This window comes from Drosophila ananassae, chromosome 3R, assembly GCF_017639315.1.
Source record: "Drosophila ananassae strain 14024-0371.13 chromosome 3R, ASM1763931v2, whole genome shotgun sequence".
Lineage (NCBI taxonomy): Eukaryota > Metazoa > Arthropoda > Insecta > Diptera > Drosophilidae > Drosophila > Drosophila ananassae.
Window position 1 is genome coordinate 18388769 of NC_057930.1, and position 17874 is coordinate 18406642.

The window sequence follows — 17874 nt, forward strand, 5'->3', positions numbered from 1 at the left end:
CTTGAAGGGTAGACAGTACAGGTGATTCCAGGTGTATCCAAAAGATGTACAGGCCGTTGGGGGTGGCGTGGGGATAGATAAAATAGTAAAACTAATAAAATAAGAGAAAGTAATAGATGTTTTTCATGAGCTAAACTGGAACGGTGGAGCTCCAATGGCTAGGCGATAGGCAAGATGGGGAGAACTGGGGGCAAAAAGTTGTTGACGATGCCAACAACACGCGGTGTTCCCAAGCGGTCCCCCATCTAAGTACTAACCGCGCCCGACGCTGCTTAATTTCGGTGATCGGACGAGAACCGATGTATTCAGCGTAGTATGGTCGTTGGCGAAAGTCGCAGGGTTAATCTACAACCTTATATTTTCTTCCAATTAGCACCTGTGTGCTTTTTAAGGCTGCCAAGATACACAGGAGTATCTGTAAGATACAGGAGGCCTTGCCAAAGGCACTAGCCAGAAGGAGAAACAATTTTCCTTGAAGGGTAGACAGTACAGGTGATTCCAGGTGTATCCAAAAGATGTACAGGCCGTTGGGGGTGGCGTGGGGATAGATAAAATAGTAAAACTAATAAAATAAAAGAAAGTAATAGATGTTTTTCATGACCTAAACTGGAAAGGGGGAGCTCCAATGGCTAGGCGATAGGCAAGATGGGGAGAACTGGGGGCAAAAAGTTGTTGACGATGCCAACAACACGCGGTGTTCCCAAGCGGTCCCCCATCTAAGTACTAACCGCGCCCGACGCTGCTTAATTTCGGTGATCGGACGAGAACCGATGTATTCAGCGTAGTATGGTCGTTGGCGAAAGTCGCAGGGTTAATCTACAACCTTATATTTTCTTCCAATTAGCACCTGTGTGCTTTTTAAGGCTGCCAAGATACACAGGAGTATCTGTAAGATACAGGAGGCCTTGCCAAAGGCACTAGCCAGAAGGAGAAACAATTTTCCTTGAAGGGTAGACAGTACAGGTGATTCCAGGTGTATCCAAAAGATGTACAGGCCGTTGGGGGTGGCGTGGGGATAGATAAAATAGTAAAACTAATAAAATAAAAGAAAGTAATAGATGTTTTTCATGACCTAAACTGGAAAGGGGGAGCTCCAATGGCTAGGCGATAGGCAAGATGGGGAGAACTGGGGGCAAAAAGTTGTTGACGATGCCAACAACACGCGGTGTTCCCAAGCGGTCCCCCATCTAAGTACTAACCGCGCCCGACGCTGCTTAATTTCGGTGATCGGACGAGAACCGATGTATTCAGCGTAGTATGGTCGTTGGCGAAAGTCGCAGGGTTAATCTACAACCTTATATTTTCTTCCAATTAGCACCTGTGTGCTTTTTAAGGCTGCCAAGATACACAGGAGTATCTGTAAGATACAGGAGGCCTTGCCAAAGGCACTAGCCAGAAGGAGAAACAATTTTCCTTGAAGGGTAGACAGTACAGGTGATTCCAGGTGTATCCAAAAGATGTACAGGCCGTTGGGGGTGGCGTGGGGATAGATAAAATAGTAAAACTAATAAAATAAGAGAAAGTAATAGATGTTTTTCATGAGCTAAACTGGAACGGTGGAGCTCCAATGGCTAGGCGATAGGCAAGATGGGGAGAACTGGGGGCAAAAAGTTGTTGACGATGCCAACAACACGCGGTGTTCCCAAGCGGTCCCCCATCTAAGTACTAACCGCGCCCGACGCTGCTTAATTTCGGTGATCGGACGAGAACCGATGTATTCAGCGTAGTATGGTCGTTGGCGAAAGTCGCAGGGTTAATCTACAACCTTATATTTTCTTCCAATTAGCACCTGTGTGCTTTTTAAGGCTGCCAAGATACACAGGAGTATCTGTAAGATACAGGAGGCCTTGCCAAAGGCACTAGCCAGAAGGAGAAACAATTTTCCTTGAAGGGTAGACAGTACAGGTGATTCCAGGTGTATCCAAAAGATGTACAGGCCGTTGGGGGTGGCGTGGGGATAGATAAAATAGTAAAACTAATAAAATAAAAGAAAGTAATAGATGTTTTTCATGACCTAAACTGGAAAGGGGGAGCTCCAATGGCTAGGCGATAGGCAAGATGGGGAGAACTGGGGGCAAAAAGTTGTTGACGATGCCAACAACACGCGGTGTTCCCAAGCGGTCCCCCATCTAAGTACTAACCGCGCCCGACGCTGCTTAATTTCGGTGATCGGACGAGAACCGATGTATTCAGCGTAGTATGGTCGTTGGCGAAAGTCGCAGGGTTAATCTACAACCTTATATTTTCTTCCAATTAGCACCTGTGTGCTTTTTAAGGCTGCCAAGATACACAGGAGTATCTGTAAGATACAGGAGGCCTTGCCAAAGGCACTAGCCAGAAGGAGAAACAATTTTCCTTGAAGGGTAGACAGTACAGGTGATTCCAGGTGTATCCAAAAGATGTACAGGCCGTTGGGGGTGGCGTGGGGATAGATAAAATAGTAAAACTAATAAAATAAAAGAAAGTAATAGATGTTTTTCATGACCTAAACTGGAAAGGGGGAGCTCCAATGGCTAGGCGATAGGCAAGATGGGGAGAACTGGGGGCAAAAAGTTGTTGACGATGCCAACAACACGCGGTGTTCCCAAGCGGTCCCCCATCTAAGTACTAACCGCGCCCGACGCTGCTTAATTTCGGTGATCGGACGAGAACCGATGTATTCAGCGTAGTATGGTCGTTGGCGAAAGTCGCAGGGTTAATCTACAACCTTATATTTTCTTCCAATTAGCACCTGTGTGCTTTTTAAGGCTGCCAAGATACACAGGAGTATCTGTAAGATACAGGAGGCCTTGCCAAAGGCACTAGCCAGAAGGAGAAACAATTTTCCTTGAAGGGTAGACAGTACAGGTGATTCCAGGTGTATCCAAAAGATGTACAGGCCGTTGGGGGTGGCGTGGGGATAGATAAAATAGTAAAACTAATAAAATAAGAGAAAGTAATAGATGTTTTTCATGAGCTAAACTGGAACGGTGGAGCTCCAATGGCTAGGCGATAGGCAAGATGGGGAGAACTGGGGGCAAAAAGTTGTTGACGATGCCAACAACACGCGGTGTTCCCAAGCGGTCCCCCATCTAAGTACTAACCGCGCCCGACGCTGCTTAATTTCGGTGATCGGACGAGAACCGATGTATTCAGCGTAGTATGGTCGTTGGCGAAAGTCGCAGGGTTAATCTACAACCTTATATTTTCTTCCAATTAGCACCTGTGTGCTTTTTAAGGCTGCCAAGATACACAGGAGTATCTGTAAGATACAGGAGGCCTTGCCAAAGGCACTAGCCAGAAGGAGAAACAATTTTCCTTGAAGGGTAGACAGTACAGGTGATTCCAGGTGTATCCAAAAGATGTACAGGCCGTTGGGGGTGGCGTGGGGATAGATAAAATAGTAAAACTAATAAAATAAAAGAAAGTAATAGATGTTTTTCATGACCTAAACTGGAAAGGGGGAGCTCCAATGGCTAGGCGATAGGCAAGATGGGGAGAACTGGGGGCAAAAAGTTGTTGACGATGCCAACAACACGCGGTGTTCCCAAGCGGTCCCCCATCTAAGTACTAACCGCGCCCGACGCTGCTTAATTTCGGTGATCGGACGAGAACCGATGTATTCAGCGTAGTATGGTCGTTGGCGAAAGTCGCAGGGTTAATCTACAACCTTATATTTTCTTCCAATTAGCACCTGTGTGCTTTTTAAGGCTGCCAAGATACACAGGAGTATCTGTAAGATACAGGAGGCCTTGCCAAAGGCACTAGCCAGAAGGAGAAACAATTTTCCTTGAAGGGTAGACAGTACAGGTGATTCCAGGTGTATCCAAAAGATGTACAGGCCGTTGGGGGTGGCGTGGGGATAGATAAAATAGTAAAACTAATAAAATAAAAGAAAGTAATAGATGTTTTTCATGACCTAAACTGGAAAGGGGGAGCTCCAATGGCTAGGCGATAGGCAAGATGGGGAGAACTGGGGGCAAAAAGTTGTTGACGATGCCAACAACACGCGGTGTTCCCAAGCGGTCCCCCATCTAAGTACTAACCGCGCCCGACGCTGCTTAATTTCGGTGATCGGACGAGAACCGATGTATTCAGCGTAGTATGGTCGTTGGCGAAAGTCGCAGGGTTAATCTACAACCTTATATTTTCTTCCAATTAGCACCTGTGTGCTTTTTAAGGCTGCCAAGATACACAGGAGTATCTGTAAGATACAGGAGGCCTTGCCAAAGGCACTAGCCAGAAGGAGAAACAATTTTCCTTGAAGGGTAGACAGTACAGGTGATTCCAGGTGTATCCAAAAGATGTACAGGCCGTTGGGGGTGGCGTGGGGATAGATAAAATAGTAAAACTAATAAAATAAGAGAAAGTAATAGATGTTTTTCATGAGCTAAACTGGAACGGTGGAGCTCCAATGGCTAGGCGATAGGCAAGATGGGGAGAACTGGGGGCAAAAAGTTGTTGACGATGCCAACAACACGCGGTGTTCCCAAGCGGTCCCCCATCTAAGTACTAACCGCGCCCGACGCTGCTTAATTTCGGTGATCGGACGAGAACCGATGTATTCAGCGTAGTATGGTCGTTGGCGAAAGTCGCAGGGTTAATCTACAACCTTATATTTTCTTCCAATTAGCACCTGTGTGCTTTTTAAGGCTGCCAAGATACACAGGAGTATCTGTAAGATACAGGAGGCCTTGCCAAAGGCACTAGCCAGAAGGAGAAACAATTTTCCTTGAAGGGTAGACAGTACAGGTGATTCCAGGTGTATCCAAAAGATGTACAGGCCGTTGGGGGTGGCGTGGGGATAGATAAAATAGTAAAACTAATAAAATAAAAGAAAGTAATAGATGTTTTTCATGACCTAAACTGGAAAGGGGGAGCTCCAATGGCTAGGCGATAGGCAAGATGGGGAGAACTGGGGGCAAAAAGTTGTTGACGATGCCAACAACACGCGGTGTTCCCAAGCGGTCCCCCATCTAAGTACTAACCGCGCCCGACGCTGCTTAATTTCGGTGATCGGACGAGAACCGATGTATTCAGCGTAGTATGGTCGTTGGCGAAAGTCGCAGGGTTAATCTACAACCTTATATTTTCTTCCAATTAGCACCTGTGTGCTTTTTAAGGCTGCCAAGATACACAGAAGTATCTGTAAGATACAGGAGGCCTTGCCAAAGGCACTAGCCAGAAGGAGAAACAATTTTCCTTGAAGGCTAGACAGTACAGGTGATTCCAGGTGTATCCAAAAGATGTACAGGCCGTTGGGGGTGGCGTGGGGATAGATAAAATAGTAAAACTAATAAAATAAAAGAAAGTAATAGATGTTTTTCATGACCTAAACTGGAAAGGGGGAGCTCCAATGGCTAGGCGATAGGCAAGATGGGGAGAACTGGGGGCAAAAAGTTGTTGACGATGCCAACAACACGCGGTGTTCCCAAGCGGTCCCCCATCTAAGTACTAACCGCGCCCGACGCTGCTTAATTTCGGTGATCGGACGAGAACCGATGTATTCAGCGTAGTATGGTCGTTGGCGAAAGTCGCAGGGTTAATCTACAACCTTATATTTTCTTCCAATTAGCACCTGTGTGCTTTTTAAGGCTGCCAAGATACACAGGAGTATCTGTAAGATACAGGAGGCCTTGCCAAAGGCACTAGCCAGAAGGAGAAACAATTTTCCTTGAAGGGTAGACAGTACAGGTGATTCCAGGTGTATCCAAAAGATGTACAGGCCGTTGGGGGTGGCGTGGGGATAGATAAAATAGTAAAACTAATAAAATAAGAGAAAGTAATAGATGTTTTTCATGAGCTAAACTGGAACGGTGGAGCTCCAATGGCTAGGCGATAGGCAAGATGGGGAGAACTGGGGGCAAAAAGTTGTTGACGATGCCAACAACACGCGGTGTTCCCAAGCGGTCCCCCATCTAAGTACTAACCGCGCCCGACGCTGCTTAATTTCGGTGATCGGACGAGAACCGATGTATTCAGCGTAGTATGGTCGTTGGCGAAAGTCGCAGGGTTAATCTACAACCTTATATTTTCTTCCAATTAGCACCTGTGTGCTTTTTAAGGCTGCCAAGATACACAGGAGTATCTGTAAGATACAGGAGGCCTTGCCAAAGGCACTAGCCAGAAGGAGAAACAATTTTCCTTGAAGGGTAGACAGTACAGGTGATTCCAGGTGTATCCAAAAGATGTACAGGCCGTTGGGGGTGGCGTGGGGATAGATAAAATAGTAAAACTAATAAAATAAAAGAAAGTAATAGATGTTTTTCATGACCTAAACTGGAAAGGGGGAGCTCCAATGGCTAGGCGATAGGCAAGATGGGGAGAACTGGGGGCAAAAAGTTGTTGACGATGCCAACAACACGCGGTGTTCCCAAGCGGTCCCCCATCTAAGTACTAACCGCGCCCGACGCTGCTTAATTTCGGTGATCGGACGAGAACCGATGTATTCAGCGTAGTATGGTCGTTGGCGAAAGTCGCAGGGTTAATCTACAACCTTATATTTTCTTCCAATTAGCACCTGTGTGCTTTTTAAGGCTGCCAAGATACACAGAAGTATCTGTAAGATACAGGAGGCCTTGCCAAAGGCACTAGCCAGAAGGAGAAACAATTTTCCTTGAAGGCTAGACAGTACAGGTGATTCCAGGTGTATCCAAAAGATGTACAGGCCGTTGGGGGTGGCGTGGGGATAGATAAAATAGTAAAACTAATAAAATAAAAGAAAGTAATAGATGTTTTTCATGACCTAAACTGGAAAGGGGGAGCTCCAATGGCTAGGCGATAGGCAAGATGGGGAGAACTGGGGGCAAAAAGTTGTTGACGATGCCAACAACACGCGGTGTTCCCAAGCGGTCCCCCATCTAAGTACTAACCGCGCCCGACGCTGCTTAATTTCGGTGATCGGACGAGAACCGATGTATTCAGCGTAGTATGGTCGTTGGCGAAAGTCGCAGGGTTAATCTACAACCTTATATTTTCTTCCAATTAGCACCTGTGTGCTTTTTAAGGCTGCCAAGATACACAGGAGTATCTGTAAGATACAGGAGGCCTTGCCAAAGGCACTAGCCAGAAGGAGAAACAATTTTCCTTGAAGGGTAGACAGTACAGGTGATTCCAGGTGTATCCAAAAGATGTACAGGCCGTTGGGGGTGGCGTGGGGATAGATAAAATAGTAAAACTAATAAAATAAGAGAAAGTAATAGATGTTTTTCATGAGCTAAACTGGAACGGTGGAGCTCCAATGGCTAGGCGATAGGCAAGATGGGGAGAACTGGGGGCAAAAAGTTGTTGACGATGCCAACAACACGCGGTGTTCCCAAGCGGTCCCCCATCTAAGTACTAACCGCGCCCGACGCTGCTTAATTTCGGTGATCGGACGAGAACCGATGTATTCAGCGTAGTATGGTCGTTGGCGAAAGTCGCAGGGTTAATCTACAACCTTATATTTTCTTCCAATTAGCACCTGTGTGCTTTTTAAGGCTGCCAAGATACACAGGAGTATCTGTAAGATACAGGAGGCCTTGCCAAAGGCACTAGCCAGAAGGAGAAACAATTTTCCTTGAAGGGTAGACAGTACAGGTGATTCCAGGTGTATCCAAAAGATGTACAGGCCGTTGGGGGTGGCGTGGGGATAGATAAAATAGTAAAACTAATAAAATAAGAGAAAGTAATAGATGTTTTTCATGAGCTAAACTGGAACGGTGGAGCTCCAATGGCTAGGCGATAGGCAAGATGGGGAGAACTGGGGGCAAAAAGTTGTTGACGATGCCAACAACACGCGGTGTTCCCAAGCGGTCCCCCATCTAAGTACTAACCGCGCCCGACGCTGCTTAATTTCGGTGATCGGACGAGAACCGATGTATTCAGCGTAGTATGGTCGTTGGCGAAAGTCGCAGGGTTAATCTACAACCTTATATTTTCTTCCAATTAGCACCTGTGTGCTTTTTAAGGCTGCCAAGATACACAGGAGTATCTGTAAGATACAGGAGGCCTTGCCAAAGGCACTAGCCAGAAGGAGAAACAATTTTCCTTGAAGGGTAGACAGTACAGGTGATTCCAGGTGTATCCAAAAGATGTACAGGCCGTTGGGGGTGGCGTGGGGATAGATAAAATAGTAAAACTAATAAAATAAGAGAAAGTAATAGATGTTTTTCATGAGCTAAACTGGAACGGTGGAGCTCCAATGGCTAGGCGATAGGCAAGATGGGGAGAACTGGGGGCAAAAAGTTGTTGACGATGCCAACAACACGCGGTGTTCCCAAGCGGTCCCCCATCTAAGTACTAACCGCGCCCGACGCTGCTTAATTTCGGTGATCGGACGAGAACCGATGTATTCAGCGTAGTATGGTCGTTGGCGAAAGTCGCAGGGTTAATCTACAACCTTATATTTTCTTCCAATTAGCACCTGTGTGCTTTTTAAGGCTGCCAAGATACACAGGAGTATCTGTAAGATACAGGAGGCCTTGCCAAAGGCACTAGCCAGAAGGAGAAACAATTTTCCTTGAAGGGTAGACAGTACAGGTGATTCCAGGTGTATCCAAAAGATGTACAGGCCGTTGGGGGTGGCGTGGGGATAGATAAAATAGTAAAACTAATAAAATAAAAGAAAGTAATAGATGTTTTTCATGACCTAAACTGGAAAGGGGGAGCTCCAATGGCTAGGCGATAGGCAAGATGGGGAGAACTGGGGGCAAAAAGTTGTTGACGATGCCAACAACACGCGGTGTTCCCAAGCGGTCCCCCATCTAAGTACTAACCGCGCCCGACGCTGCTTAATTTCGGTGATCGGACGAGAACCGATGTATTCAGCGTAGTATGGTCGTTGGCGAAAGTCGCAGGGTTAATCTACAACCTTATATTTTCTTCCAATTAGCACCTGTGTGCTTTTTAAGGCTGCCAAGATACACAGAAGTATCTGTAAGATACAGGAGGCCTTGCCAAAGGCACTAGCCAGAAGGAGAAACAATTTTCCTTGAAGGCTAGACAGTACAGGTGATTCCAGGTGTATCCAAAAGATGTACAGGCCGTTGGGGGTGGCGTGGGGATAGATAAAATAGTAAAACTAATAAAATAAAAGAAAGTAATAGATGTTTTTCATGACCTAAACTGGAAAGGGGGAGCTCCAATGGCTAGGCGATAGGCAAGATGGGGAGAACTGGGGGCAAAAAGTTGTTGACGATGCCAACAACACGCGGTGTTCCCAAGCGGTCCCCCATCTAAGTACTAACCGCGCCCGACGCTGCTTAATTTCGGTGATCGGACGAGAACCGATGTATTCAGCGTAGTATGGTCGTTGGCGAAAGTCGCAGGGTTAATCTACAACCTTATATTTTCTTCCAATTAGCACCTGTGTGCTTTTTAAGGCTGCCAAGATACACAGGAGTATCTGTAAGATACAGGAGGCCTTGCCAAAGGCACTAGCCAGAAGGAGAAACAATTTTCCTTGAAGGGTAGACAGTACAGGTGATTCCAGGTGTATCCAAAAGATGTACAGGCCGTTGGGGGTGGCGTGGGGATAGATAAAATAGTAAAACTAATAAAATAAGAGAAAGTAATAGATGTTTTTCATGAGCTAAACTGGAACGGTGGAGCTCCAATGGCTAGGCGATAGGCAAGATGGGGAGAACTGGGGGCAAAAAGTTGTTGACGATGCCAACAACACGCGGTGTTCCCAAGCGGTCCCCCATCTAAGTACTAACCGCGCCCGACGCTGCTTAATTTCGGTGATCGGACGAGAACCGATGTATTCAGCGTAGTATGGTCGTTGGCGAAAGTCGCAGGGTTAATCTACAACCTTATATTTTCTTCCAATTAGCACCTGTGTGCTTTTTAAGGCTGCCAAGATACACAGAAGTATCTGTAAGATACAGGAGGCCTTGCCAAAGGCACTAGCCAGAAGGAGAAACAATTTTCCTTGAAGGCTAGACAGTACAGGTGATTCCAGGTGTATCCAAAAGATGTACAGGCCGTTGGGGGTGGCGTGGGGATAGATAAAATAGTAAAACTAATAAAATAAAAGAAAGTAATAGATGTTTTTCATGACCTAAACTGGAAAGGGGGAGCTCCAATGGCTAGGCGATAGGCAAGATGGGGAGAACTGGGGGCAAAAAGTTGTTGACGATGCCAACAACACGCGGTGTTCCCAAGCGGTCCCCCATCTAAGTACTAACCGCGCCCGACGCTGCTTAATTTCGGTGATCGGACGAGAACCGATGTATTCAGCGTAGTATGGTCGTTGGCGAAAGTCGCAGGGTTAATCTACAACCTTATATTTTCTTCCAATTAGCACCTGTGTGCTTTTTAAGGCTGCCAAGATACACAGGAGTATCTGTAAGATACAGGAGGCCTTGCCAAAGGCACTAGCCAGAAGGAGAAACAATTTTCCTTGAAGGGTAGACAGTACAGGTGATTCCAGGTGTATCCAAAAGATGTACAGGCCGTTGGGGGTGGCGTGGGGATAGATAAAATAGTAAAACTAATAAAATAAGAGAAAGTAATAGATGTTTTTCATGAGCTAAACTGGAACGGTGGAGCTCCAATGGCTAGGCGATAGGCAAGATGGGGAGAACTGGGGGCAAAAAGTTGTTGACGATGCCAACAACACGCGGTGTTCCCAAGCGGTCCCCCATCTAAGTACTAACCGCGCCCGACGCTGCTTAATTTCGGTGATCGGACGAGAACCGATGTATTCAGCGTAGTATGGTCGTTGGCGAAAGTCGCAGGGTTAATCTACAACCTTATATTTTCTTCCAATTAGCACCTGTGTGCTTTTTAAGGCTGCCAAGATACACAGGAGTATCTGTAAGATACAGGAGGCCTTGCCAAAGGCACTAGCCAGAAGGAGAAACAATTTTCCTTGAAGGGTAGACAGTACAGGTGATTCCAGGTGTATCCAAAAGATGTACAGGCCGTTGGGGGTGGCGTGGGGATAGATAAAATAGTAAAACTAATAAAATAAGAGAAAGTAATAGATGTTTTTCATGAGCTAAACTGGAACGGTGGAGCTCCAATGGCTAGGCGATAGGCAAGATGGGGAGAACTGGGGGCAAAAAGTTGTTGACGATGCCAACAACACGCGGTGTTCCCAAGCGGTCCCCCATCTAAGTACTAACCGCGCCCGACGCTGCTTAATTTCGGTGATCGGACGAGAACCGATGTATTCAGCGTAGTATGGTCGTTGGCGAAAGTCGCAGGGTTAATCTACAACCTTATATTTTCTTCCAATTAGCACCTGTGTGCTTTTTAAGGCTGCCAAGATACACAGGAGTATCTGTAAGATACAGGAGGCCTTGCCAAAGGCACTAGCCAGAAGGAGAAACAATTTTCCTTGAAGGGTAGACAGTACAGGTGATTCCAGGTGTATCCAAAAGATGTACAGGCCGTTGGGGGTGGCGTGGGGATAGATAAAATAGTAAAACTAATAAAATAAAAGAAAGTAATAGATGTTTTTCATGACCTAAACTGGAAAGGGGGAGCTCCAATGGCTAGGCGATAGGCAAGATGGGGAGAACTGGGGGCAAAAAGTTGTTGACGATGCCAACAACACGCGGTGTTCCCAAGCGGTCCCCCATCTAAGTACTAACCGCGCCCGACGCTGCTTAATTTCGGTGATCGGACGAGAACCGATGTATTCAGCGTAGTATGGTCGTTGGCGAAAGTCGCAGGGTTAATCTACAACCTTATATTTTCTTCCAATTAGCACCTGTGTGCTTTTTAAGGCTGCCAAGATACACAGGAGTATCTGTAAGATACAGGAGGCCTTGCCAAAGGCACTAGCCAGAAGGAGAAACAATTTTCCTTGAAGGGTAGACAGTACAGGTGATTCCAGGTGTATCCAAAAGATGTACAGGCCGTTGGGGGTGGCGTGGGGATAGATAAAATAGTAAAACTAATAAAATAAGAGAAAGTAATAGATGTTTTTCATGAGCTAAACTGGAACGGTGGAGCTCCAATGGCTAGGCGATAGGCAAGATGGGGAGAACTGGGGGCAAAAAGTTGTTGACGATGCCAACAACACGCGGTGTTCCCAAGCGGTCCCCCATCTAAGTACTAACCGCGCCCGACGCTGCTTAATTTCGGTGATCGGACGAGAACCGATGTATTCAGCGTAGTATGGTCGTTGGCGAAAGTCGCAGGGTTAATCTACAACCTTATATTTTCTTCCAATTAGCACCTGTGTGCTTTTTAAGGCTGCCAAGATACACAGAAGTATCTGTAAGATACAGGAGGCCTTGCCAAAGGCACTAGCCAGAAGGAGAAACAATTTTCCTTGAAGGCTAGACAGTACAGGTGATTCCAGGTGTATCCAAAAGATGTACAGGCCGTTGGGGGTGGCGTGGGGATAGATAAAATAGTAAAACTAATAAAATAAAAGAAAGTAATAGATGTTTTTCATGACCTAAACTGGAAAGGGGGAGCTCCAATGGCTAGGCGATAGGCAAGATGGGGAGAACTGGGGGCAAAAAGTTGTTGACGATGCCAACAACACGCGGTGTTCCCAAGCGGTCCCCCATCTAAGTACTAACCGCGCCCGACGCTGCTTAATTTCGGTGATCGGACGAGAACCGATGTATTCAGCGTAGTATGGTCGTTGGCGAAAGTCGCAGGGTTAATCTACAACCTTATATTTTCTTCCAATTAGCACCTGTGTGCTTTTTAAGGCTGCCAAGATACACAGGAGTATCTGTAAGATACAGGAGGCCTTGCCAAAGGCACTAGCCAGAAGGAGAAACAATTTTCCTTGAAGGGTAGACAGTACAGGTGATTCCAGGTGTATCCAAAAGATGTACAGGCCGTTGGGGGTGGCGTGGGGATAGATAAAATAGTAAAACTAATAAAATAAGAGAAAGTAATAGATGTTTTTCATGAGCTAAACTGGAACGGTGGAGCTCCAATGGCTAGGCGATAGGCAAGATGGGGAGAACTGGGGGCAAAAAGTTGTTGACGATGCCAACAACACGCGGTGTTCCCAAGCGGTCCCCCATCTAAGTACTAACCGCGCCCGACGCTGCTTAATTTCGGTGATCGGACGAGAACCGATGTATTCAGCGTAGTATGGTCGTTGGCGAAAGTCGCAGGGTTAATCTACAACCTTATATTTTCTTCCAATTAGCACCTGTGTGCTTTTTAAGGCTGCCAAGATACACAGGAGTATCTGTAAGATACAGGAGGCCTTGCCAAAGGCACTAGCCAGAAGGAGAAACAATTTTCCTTGAAGGGTAGACAGTACAGGTGATTCCAGGTGTATCCAAAAGATGTACAGGCCGTTGGGGGTGGCGTGGGGATAGATAAAATAGTAAAACTAATAAAATAAGAGAAAGTAATAGATGTTTTTCATGAGCTAAACTGGAACGGTGGAGCTCCAATGGCTAGGCGATAGGCAAGATGGGGAGAACTGGGGGCAAAAAGTTGTTGACGATGCCAACAACACGCGGTGTTCCCAAGCGGTCCCCCATCTAAGTACTAACCGCGCCCGACGCTGCTTAATTTCGGTGATCGGACGAGAACCGATGTATTCAGCGTAGTATGGTCGTTGGCGAAAGTCGCAGGGTTAATCTACAACCTTATATTTTCTTCCAATTAGCACCTGTGTGCTTTTTAAGGCTGCCAAGATACACAGGAGTATCTGTAAGATACAGGAGGCCTTGCCAAAGGCACTAGCCAGAAGGAGAAACAATTTTCCTTGAAGGGTAGACAGTACAGGTGATTCCAGGTGTATCCAAAAGATGTACAGGCCGTTGGGGGTGGCGTGGGGATAGATAAAATAGTAAAACTAATAAAATAAAAGAAAGTAATATATGTTTTTCATGACCTAAACTGGAAAGGGGGAGCTCCAATGGCTAGGCGATAGGCAAGATGGGGAGAACTGGGTGCAAAAAGTTGTTGACGATGCCAACAACACGCGGTGTTCCCAAGCGGTCCCCCATCTAAGTACTAACCGCGCCCGACGCTGCTTAATTTCGGTGATCGGACGAGAACCGATGTATTCAGCGTAGTATGGTCGTTGGCGAAAGTCGCAGGGTTAATCTACAACCTTATATTTTCTTCCAATTAGCACCTGTGTGCTTTTTAAGGCTGCCAAGATACACAGGAGTATCTGTAAGATACAGGAGGCCTTGCCAAAGGCACTAGCCAGAAGGAGAAACAATTTTCCTTGAAGGGTAGACAGTACAGGTGATTCCAGGTGTATCCAAAAGATGTACAGGCCGTTGGGGGTGGCGTGGGGATAGATAAAATAGTAAAACTAATAAAATAAAAGAAAGTAATAGATGTTTTTCATGACCTAAACTGGAAAGGGGGAGCTCCAATGGCTAGGCGATAGGCAAGATGGGGAGAACTGGGGGCAAAAAGTTGTTGACGATGCCAACAACACGCGGTGTTCCCAAGCGGTCCCCCATCTAAGTACTAACCGCGCCCGACGCTGCTTAATTTCGGTGATCGGACGAGAACCGATGTATTCAGCGTAGTATGGTCGTTGGCGAAAGTCGCAGGGTTAATCTACAACCTTATATTTTCTTCCAATTAGCACCTGTGTGCTTTTTAAGGCTGCCAAGATACACAGAAGTATCTGTAAGATACAGGAGGCCTTGCCAAAGGCACTAGCCAGAAGGAGAAACAATTTTCCTTGAAGGCTAGACAGTACAGGTGATTCCAGGTGTATCCAAAAGATGTACAGGCCGTTGGGGGTGGCGTGGGGATAGATAAAATAGTAAAACTAATAAAATAAAAGAAAGTAATAGATGTTTTTCATGACCTAAACTGGAAAGGGGGAGCTCCAATGGCTAGGCGATAGGCAAGATGGGGAGAACTGGGGGCAAAAAGTTGTTGACGATGCCAACAACACGCGGTGTTCCCAAGCGGTCCCCCATCTAAGTACTAACCGCGCCCGACGCTGCTTAATTTCGGTGATCGGACGAGAACCGATGTATTCAGCGTAGTATGGTCGTTGGCGAAAGTCGCAGGGTTAATCTACAACCTTATATTTTCTTCCAATTAGCACCTGTGTGCTTTTTAAGGCTGCCAAGATACACAGGAGTATCTGTAAGATACAGGAGGCCTTGCCAAAGGCACTAGCCAGAAGGAGAAACAATTTTCCTTGAAGGGTAGACAGTACAGGTGATTCCAGGTGTATCCAAAAGATGTACAGGCCGTTGGGGGTGGCGTGGGGATAGATAAAATAGTAAAACTAATAAAATAAAAGAAAGTAATATATGTTTTTCATGACCTAAACTGGAAAGGGGGAGCTCCAATGGCTAGGCGATAGGCAAGATGGGGAGAACTGGGTGCAAAAAGTTGTTGACGATGCCAACAACACGCGGTGTTCCCAAGCGGTCCCCCATCTAAGTACTAACCGCGCCCGACGCTGCTTAATTTCGGTGATCGGACGAGAACCGATGTATTCAGCGTAGTATGGTCGTTGGCGAAAGTCGCAGGGTTAATCTACAACCTTATATTTTCTTCCAATTAGCACCTGTGTGCTTTTTAAGGCTGCCAAGATACACAGGAGTATCTGTAAGATACAGGAGGCCTTGCCAAAGGCACTAGCCAGAAGGAGAAACAATTTTCCTTGAAGGGTAGACAGTACAGGTGATTCCAGGTGTATCCAAAAGATGTACAGGCCGTTGGGGGTGGCGTGGGGATAGATAAAATAGTAAAACTAATAAAATAAAAGAAAGTAATAGATGTTTTTCATGACCTAAACTGGAAAGGGGGAGCTCCAATGGCTAGGCGATAGGCAAGATGGGGAGAACTGGGGGCAAAAAGTTGTTGACGATGCCAACAACACGCGGTGTTCCCAAGCGGTCCCCCATCTAAGTACTAACCGCGCCCGACGCTGCTTAATTTCGGTGATCGGACGAGAACCGATGTATTCAGCGTAGTATGGTCGTTGGCGAAAGTCGCAGGGTTAATCTACAACCTTATATTTTCTTCCAATTAGCACCTGTGTGCTTTTTAAGGCTGCCAAGATACACAGAAGTATCTGTAAGATACAGGAGGCCTTGCCAAAGGCACTAGCCAGAAGGAGAAACAATTTTCCTTGAAGGCTAGACAGTACAGGTGATTCCAGGTGTATCCAAAAGATGTACAGGCCGTTGGGGGTGGCGTGGGGATAGATAAAATAGTAAAACTAATAAAATAAAAGAAAGTAATAGATGTTTTTCATGACCTAAACTGGAAAGGGGGAGCTCCAATGGCTAGGCGATAGGCAAGATGGGGAGAACTGGGGGCAAAAAGTTGTTGACGATGCCAACAACACGCGGTGTTCCCAAGCGGTCCCCCATCTAAGTACTAACCGCGCCCGACGCTGCTTAATTTCGGTGATCGGACGAGAACCGATGTATTCAGCGTAGTATGGTCGTTGGCGAAAGTCGCAGGGTTAATCTACAACCTTATATTTTCTTCCAATTAGCACCTGTGTGCTTTTTAAGGCTGCCAAGATACACAGGAGTATCTGTAAGATACAGGAGGCCTTGCCAAAGGCACTAGCCAGAAGGAGAAACAATTTTCCTTGAAGGGTAGACAGTACAGGTGATTCCAGGTGTATCCAAAAGATGTACAGGCCGTTGGGGGTGGCGTGGGGATAGATAAAATAGTAAAACTAATAAAATAAGAGAAAGTAATAGATGTTTTTCATGAGCTAAACTGGAACGGTGGAGCTCCAATGGCTAGGCGATAGGCAAGATGGGGAGAACTGGGGGCAAAAAGTTGTTGACGATGCCAACAACACGCGGTGTTCCCAAGCGGTCCCCCATCTAAGTACTAACCGCGCCCGACGCTGCTTAATTTCGGTGATCGGACGAGAACCGATGTATTCAGCGTAGTATGGTCGTTGGCGAAAGTCGCAGGGTTAATCTACAACCTTATATTTTCTTCCAATTAGCACCTGTGTGCTTTTTAAGGCTGCCAAGATACACAGGAGTATCTGTAAGATACAGGAGGCCTTGCCAAAGGCACTAGCCAGAAGGAGAAACAATTTTCCTTGAAGGGTAGACAGTACAGGTGATTCCAGGTGTATCCAAAAGATGTACAGGCCGTTGGGGGTGGCGTGGGGATAGATAAAATAGTAAAACTAATAAAATAAAAGAAAGTAATAGATGTTTTTCATGACCTAAACTGGAAAGGGGGAGCTCCAATGGCTAGGCGATAGGCAAGATGGGGAGAACTGGGGGCAAAAAGTTGTTGACGATGCCAACAACACGCGGTGTTCCCAAGCGGTCCCCCATCTAAGTACTAACCGCGCCCGACGCTGCTTAATTTCGGTGATCGGACGAGAACCGATGTATTCAGCGTAGTATGGTCGTTGGCGAAAGTCGCAGGGTTAATCTACAACCTTATATTTTCTTCCAATTAGCACCTGTGTGCTTTTTAAGGCTGCCAAGATACACAGAAGTATCTGTAAGATACAGGAGGCCTTGCCAAAGGCACTAGCCAGAAGGAGAAACAATTTTCCTTGAAGGCTAGACAGTACAGGTGATTCCAGGTGTATCCAAAAGATGTACAGGCCGTTGGGGGTGGCGTGGGGATAGATAAAATAGTAAAACTAATAAAATAAAAGAAAGTAATAGATGTTTTTCATGACCTAAACTGGAAAGGGGGAGCTCCAATGGCTAGGCGATAGGCAAGATGGGGAGAACTGGGGGCAAAAAGTTGTTGACGATGCCAACAACACGCGGTGTTCCCAAGCGGTCCCCCATCTAAGTACTAACCGCGCCCGACGCTGCTTAATTTCGGTGATCGGACGAGAACCGATGTATTCAGCGTAGTATGGTCGTTGGCGAAAGTCGCAGGGTTAATCTACAACCTTATATTTTCTTCCAATTAGCACCTGTGTGCTTTTTAAGGCTGCCAAGATACACAGGAGTATCTGTAAGATACAGGAGGCCTTGCCAAAGGCAC

General features: G+C 46.3%; 38 non-coding genes across 38 annotated transcripts; all 38 read right to left on the reverse strand.

The window, feature by feature from the left end:
- Nucleotides 1-208: 208 nt before the first annotated feature.
- LOC6492862 lies at nucleotides 209-327 on the reverse strand. Its single transcript, XR_046338.1, has one exon. It is a non-coding gene; the product is annotated as a 5S ribosomal RNA (ribosomal RNA).
- Nucleotides 328-679: 352 nt separating this feature from the next.
- LOC6492861 lies at nucleotides 680-798 on the reverse strand. Its single transcript, XR_046337.2, has one exon. It is a non-coding gene; the product is annotated as a 5S ribosomal RNA (ribosomal RNA).
- A 352-nt stretch (nucleotides 799-1150) lies between these two features.
- LOC116656168 lies at nucleotides 1151-1269 on the reverse strand. The gene has a single exon (XR_004311183.1). It is a non-coding gene; the product is annotated as a 5S ribosomal RNA (ribosomal RNA).
- A 352-nt stretch (nucleotides 1270-1621) lies between these two features.
- Nucleotides 1622-1740, reverse strand: LOC116656169. Its single transcript, XR_004311184.1, has one exon. It is a non-coding gene; the product is annotated as a 5S ribosomal RNA (ribosomal RNA).
- Nucleotides 1741-2092: 352 nt separating this feature from the next.
- LOC116656091 lies at nucleotides 2093-2211 on the reverse strand. Its single transcript, XR_004311111.1, has one exon. It is a non-coding gene; the product is annotated as a 5S ribosomal RNA (ribosomal RNA).
- Nucleotides 2212-2563: 352 nt separating this feature from the next.
- On the reverse strand, nucleotides 2564-2682 carry LOC116656092. The gene has a single exon (XR_004311112.1). It is a non-coding gene; the product is annotated as a 5S ribosomal RNA (ribosomal RNA).
- Nucleotides 2683-3034: 352 nt separating this feature from the next.
- On the reverse strand, nucleotides 3035-3153 carry LOC116656093. Its single transcript, XR_004311113.1, has one exon. It is a non-coding gene; the product is annotated as a 5S ribosomal RNA (ribosomal RNA).
- Nucleotides 3154-3505: 352 nt separating this feature from the next.
- Nucleotides 3506-3624, reverse strand: LOC116656094. Its single transcript, XR_004311114.1, has one exon. It is a non-coding gene; the product is annotated as a 5S ribosomal RNA (ribosomal RNA).
- A 352-nt stretch (nucleotides 3625-3976) lies between these two features.
- On the reverse strand, nucleotides 3977-4095 carry LOC116656095. Its single transcript, XR_004311115.1, has one exon. It is a non-coding gene; the product is annotated as a 5S ribosomal RNA (ribosomal RNA).
- A 352-nt stretch (nucleotides 4096-4447) lies between these two features.
- On the reverse strand, nucleotides 4448-4566 carry LOC116656097. The gene has a single exon (XR_004311117.1). It is a non-coding gene; the product is annotated as a 5S ribosomal RNA (ribosomal RNA).
- A 352-nt stretch (nucleotides 4567-4918) lies between these two features.
- LOC116656098 lies at nucleotides 4919-5037 on the reverse strand. The gene has a single exon (XR_004311118.1). It is a non-coding gene; the product is annotated as a 5S ribosomal RNA (ribosomal RNA).
- Nucleotides 5038-5389: 352 nt separating this feature from the next.
- On the reverse strand, nucleotides 5390-5508 carry LOC116656099. The gene has a single exon (XR_004311119.1). It is a non-coding gene; the product is annotated as a 5S ribosomal RNA (ribosomal RNA).
- Nucleotides 5509-5860: 352 nt separating this feature from the next.
- LOC116656100 lies at nucleotides 5861-5979 on the reverse strand. Its single transcript, XR_004311120.1, has one exon. It is a non-coding gene; the product is annotated as a 5S ribosomal RNA (ribosomal RNA).
- A 352-nt stretch (nucleotides 5980-6331) lies between these two features.
- Nucleotides 6332-6450, reverse strand: LOC116656101. The gene has a single exon (XR_004311121.1). It is a non-coding gene; the product is annotated as a 5S ribosomal RNA (ribosomal RNA).
- Nucleotides 6451-6802: 352 nt separating this feature from the next.
- On the reverse strand, nucleotides 6803-6921 carry LOC116656102. The gene has a single exon (XR_004311122.1). It is a non-coding gene; the product is annotated as a 5S ribosomal RNA (ribosomal RNA).
- Nucleotides 6922-7273: 352 nt separating this feature from the next.
- Nucleotides 7274-7392, reverse strand: LOC116656103. The gene has a single exon (XR_004311123.1). It is a non-coding gene; the product is annotated as a 5S ribosomal RNA (ribosomal RNA).
- A 352-nt stretch (nucleotides 7393-7744) lies between these two features.
- LOC116655004 lies at nucleotides 7745-7863 on the reverse strand. The gene has a single exon (XR_006507547.1). It is a non-coding gene; the product is annotated as a 5S ribosomal RNA (ribosomal RNA).
- A 352-nt stretch (nucleotides 7864-8215) lies between these two features.
- LOC116654980 lies at nucleotides 8216-8334 on the reverse strand. Its single transcript, XR_004310148.1, has one exon. It is a non-coding gene; the product is annotated as a 5S ribosomal RNA (ribosomal RNA).
- Nucleotides 8335-8686: 352 nt separating this feature from the next.
- Nucleotides 8687-8805, reverse strand: LOC116656106. The gene has a single exon (XR_004311126.1). It is a non-coding gene; the product is annotated as a 5S ribosomal RNA (ribosomal RNA).
- A 352-nt stretch (nucleotides 8806-9157) lies between these two features.
- Nucleotides 9158-9276, reverse strand: LOC116656108. The gene has a single exon (XR_004311128.1). It is a non-coding gene; the product is annotated as a 5S ribosomal RNA (ribosomal RNA).
- Nucleotides 9277-9628: 352 nt separating this feature from the next.
- Nucleotides 9629-9747, reverse strand: LOC116656109. The gene has a single exon (XR_004310168.1). It is a non-coding gene; the product is annotated as a 5S ribosomal RNA (ribosomal RNA).
- A 352-nt stretch (nucleotides 9748-10099) lies between these two features.
- LOC116655005 lies at nucleotides 10100-10218 on the reverse strand. The gene has a single exon (XR_004310170.1). It is a non-coding gene; the product is annotated as a 5S ribosomal RNA (ribosomal RNA).
- A 352-nt stretch (nucleotides 10219-10570) lies between these two features.
- On the reverse strand, nucleotides 10571-10689 carry LOC6492865. Its single transcript, XR_046341.1, has one exon. It is a non-coding gene; the product is annotated as a 5S ribosomal RNA (ribosomal RNA).
- A 352-nt stretch (nucleotides 10690-11041) lies between these two features.
- On the reverse strand, nucleotides 11042-11160 carry LOC6492864. The gene has a single exon (XR_046340.1). It is a non-coding gene; the product is annotated as a 5S ribosomal RNA (ribosomal RNA).
- A 352-nt stretch (nucleotides 11161-11512) lies between these two features.
- Nucleotides 11513-11631, reverse strand: LOC116654985. Its single transcript, XR_004310151.1, has one exon. It is a non-coding gene; the product is annotated as a 5S ribosomal RNA (ribosomal RNA).
- Nucleotides 11632-11983: 352 nt separating this feature from the next.
- On the reverse strand, nucleotides 11984-12102 carry LOC116654986. Its single transcript, XR_004310152.1, has one exon. It is a non-coding gene; the product is annotated as a 5S ribosomal RNA (ribosomal RNA).
- A 352-nt stretch (nucleotides 12103-12454) lies between these two features.
- LOC116655006 lies at nucleotides 12455-12573 on the reverse strand. Its single transcript, XR_006507548.1, has one exon. It is a non-coding gene; the product is annotated as a 5S ribosomal RNA (ribosomal RNA).
- Nucleotides 12574-12925: 352 nt separating this feature from the next.
- LOC116654981 lies at nucleotides 12926-13044 on the reverse strand. Its single transcript, XR_006507549.1, has one exon. It is a non-coding gene; the product is annotated as a 5S ribosomal RNA (ribosomal RNA).
- Nucleotides 13045-13396: 352 nt separating this feature from the next.
- LOC116654982 lies at nucleotides 13397-13515 on the reverse strand. The gene has a single exon (XR_006507550.1). It is a non-coding gene; the product is annotated as a 5S ribosomal RNA (ribosomal RNA).
- Nucleotides 13516-13867: 352 nt separating this feature from the next.
- LOC116655007 lies at nucleotides 13868-13986 on the reverse strand. Its single transcript, XR_006507551.1, has one exon. It is a non-coding gene; the product is annotated as a 5S ribosomal RNA (ribosomal RNA).
- A 352-nt stretch (nucleotides 13987-14338) lies between these two features.
- LOC6492905 lies at nucleotides 14339-14457 on the reverse strand. The gene has a single exon (XR_006507552.1). It is a non-coding gene; the product is annotated as a 5S ribosomal RNA (ribosomal RNA).
- A 352-nt stretch (nucleotides 14458-14809) lies between these two features.
- Nucleotides 14810-14928, reverse strand: LOC6492848. The gene has a single exon (XR_046369.1). It is a non-coding gene; the product is annotated as a 5S ribosomal RNA (ribosomal RNA).
- Nucleotides 14929-15280: 352 nt separating this feature from the next.
- Nucleotides 15281-15399, reverse strand: LOC6492847. The gene has a single exon (XR_046368.1). It is a non-coding gene; the product is annotated as a 5S ribosomal RNA (ribosomal RNA).
- A 352-nt stretch (nucleotides 15400-15751) lies between these two features.
- On the reverse strand, nucleotides 15752-15870 carry LOC6492846. The gene has a single exon (XR_046367.1). It is a non-coding gene; the product is annotated as a 5S ribosomal RNA (ribosomal RNA).
- Nucleotides 15871-16222: 352 nt separating this feature from the next.
- On the reverse strand, nucleotides 16223-16341 carry LOC6492903. The gene has a single exon (XR_046351.1). It is a non-coding gene; the product is annotated as a 5S ribosomal RNA (ribosomal RNA).
- A 352-nt stretch (nucleotides 16342-16693) lies between these two features.
- LOC6492904 lies at nucleotides 16694-16812 on the reverse strand. The gene has a single exon (XR_046352.1). It is a non-coding gene; the product is annotated as a 5S ribosomal RNA (ribosomal RNA).
- Nucleotides 16813-17164: 352 nt separating this feature from the next.
- LOC6492884 lies at nucleotides 17165-17283 on the reverse strand. The gene has a single exon (XR_046331.1). It is a non-coding gene; the product is annotated as a 5S ribosomal RNA (ribosomal RNA).
- Nucleotides 17284-17635: 352 nt separating this feature from the next.
- Nucleotides 17636-17754, reverse strand: LOC6492883. The gene has a single exon (XR_046330.1). It is a non-coding gene; the product is annotated as a 5S ribosomal RNA (ribosomal RNA).
- Between the last annotated feature and the right edge of the window lie 120 nt (nucleotides 17755-17874).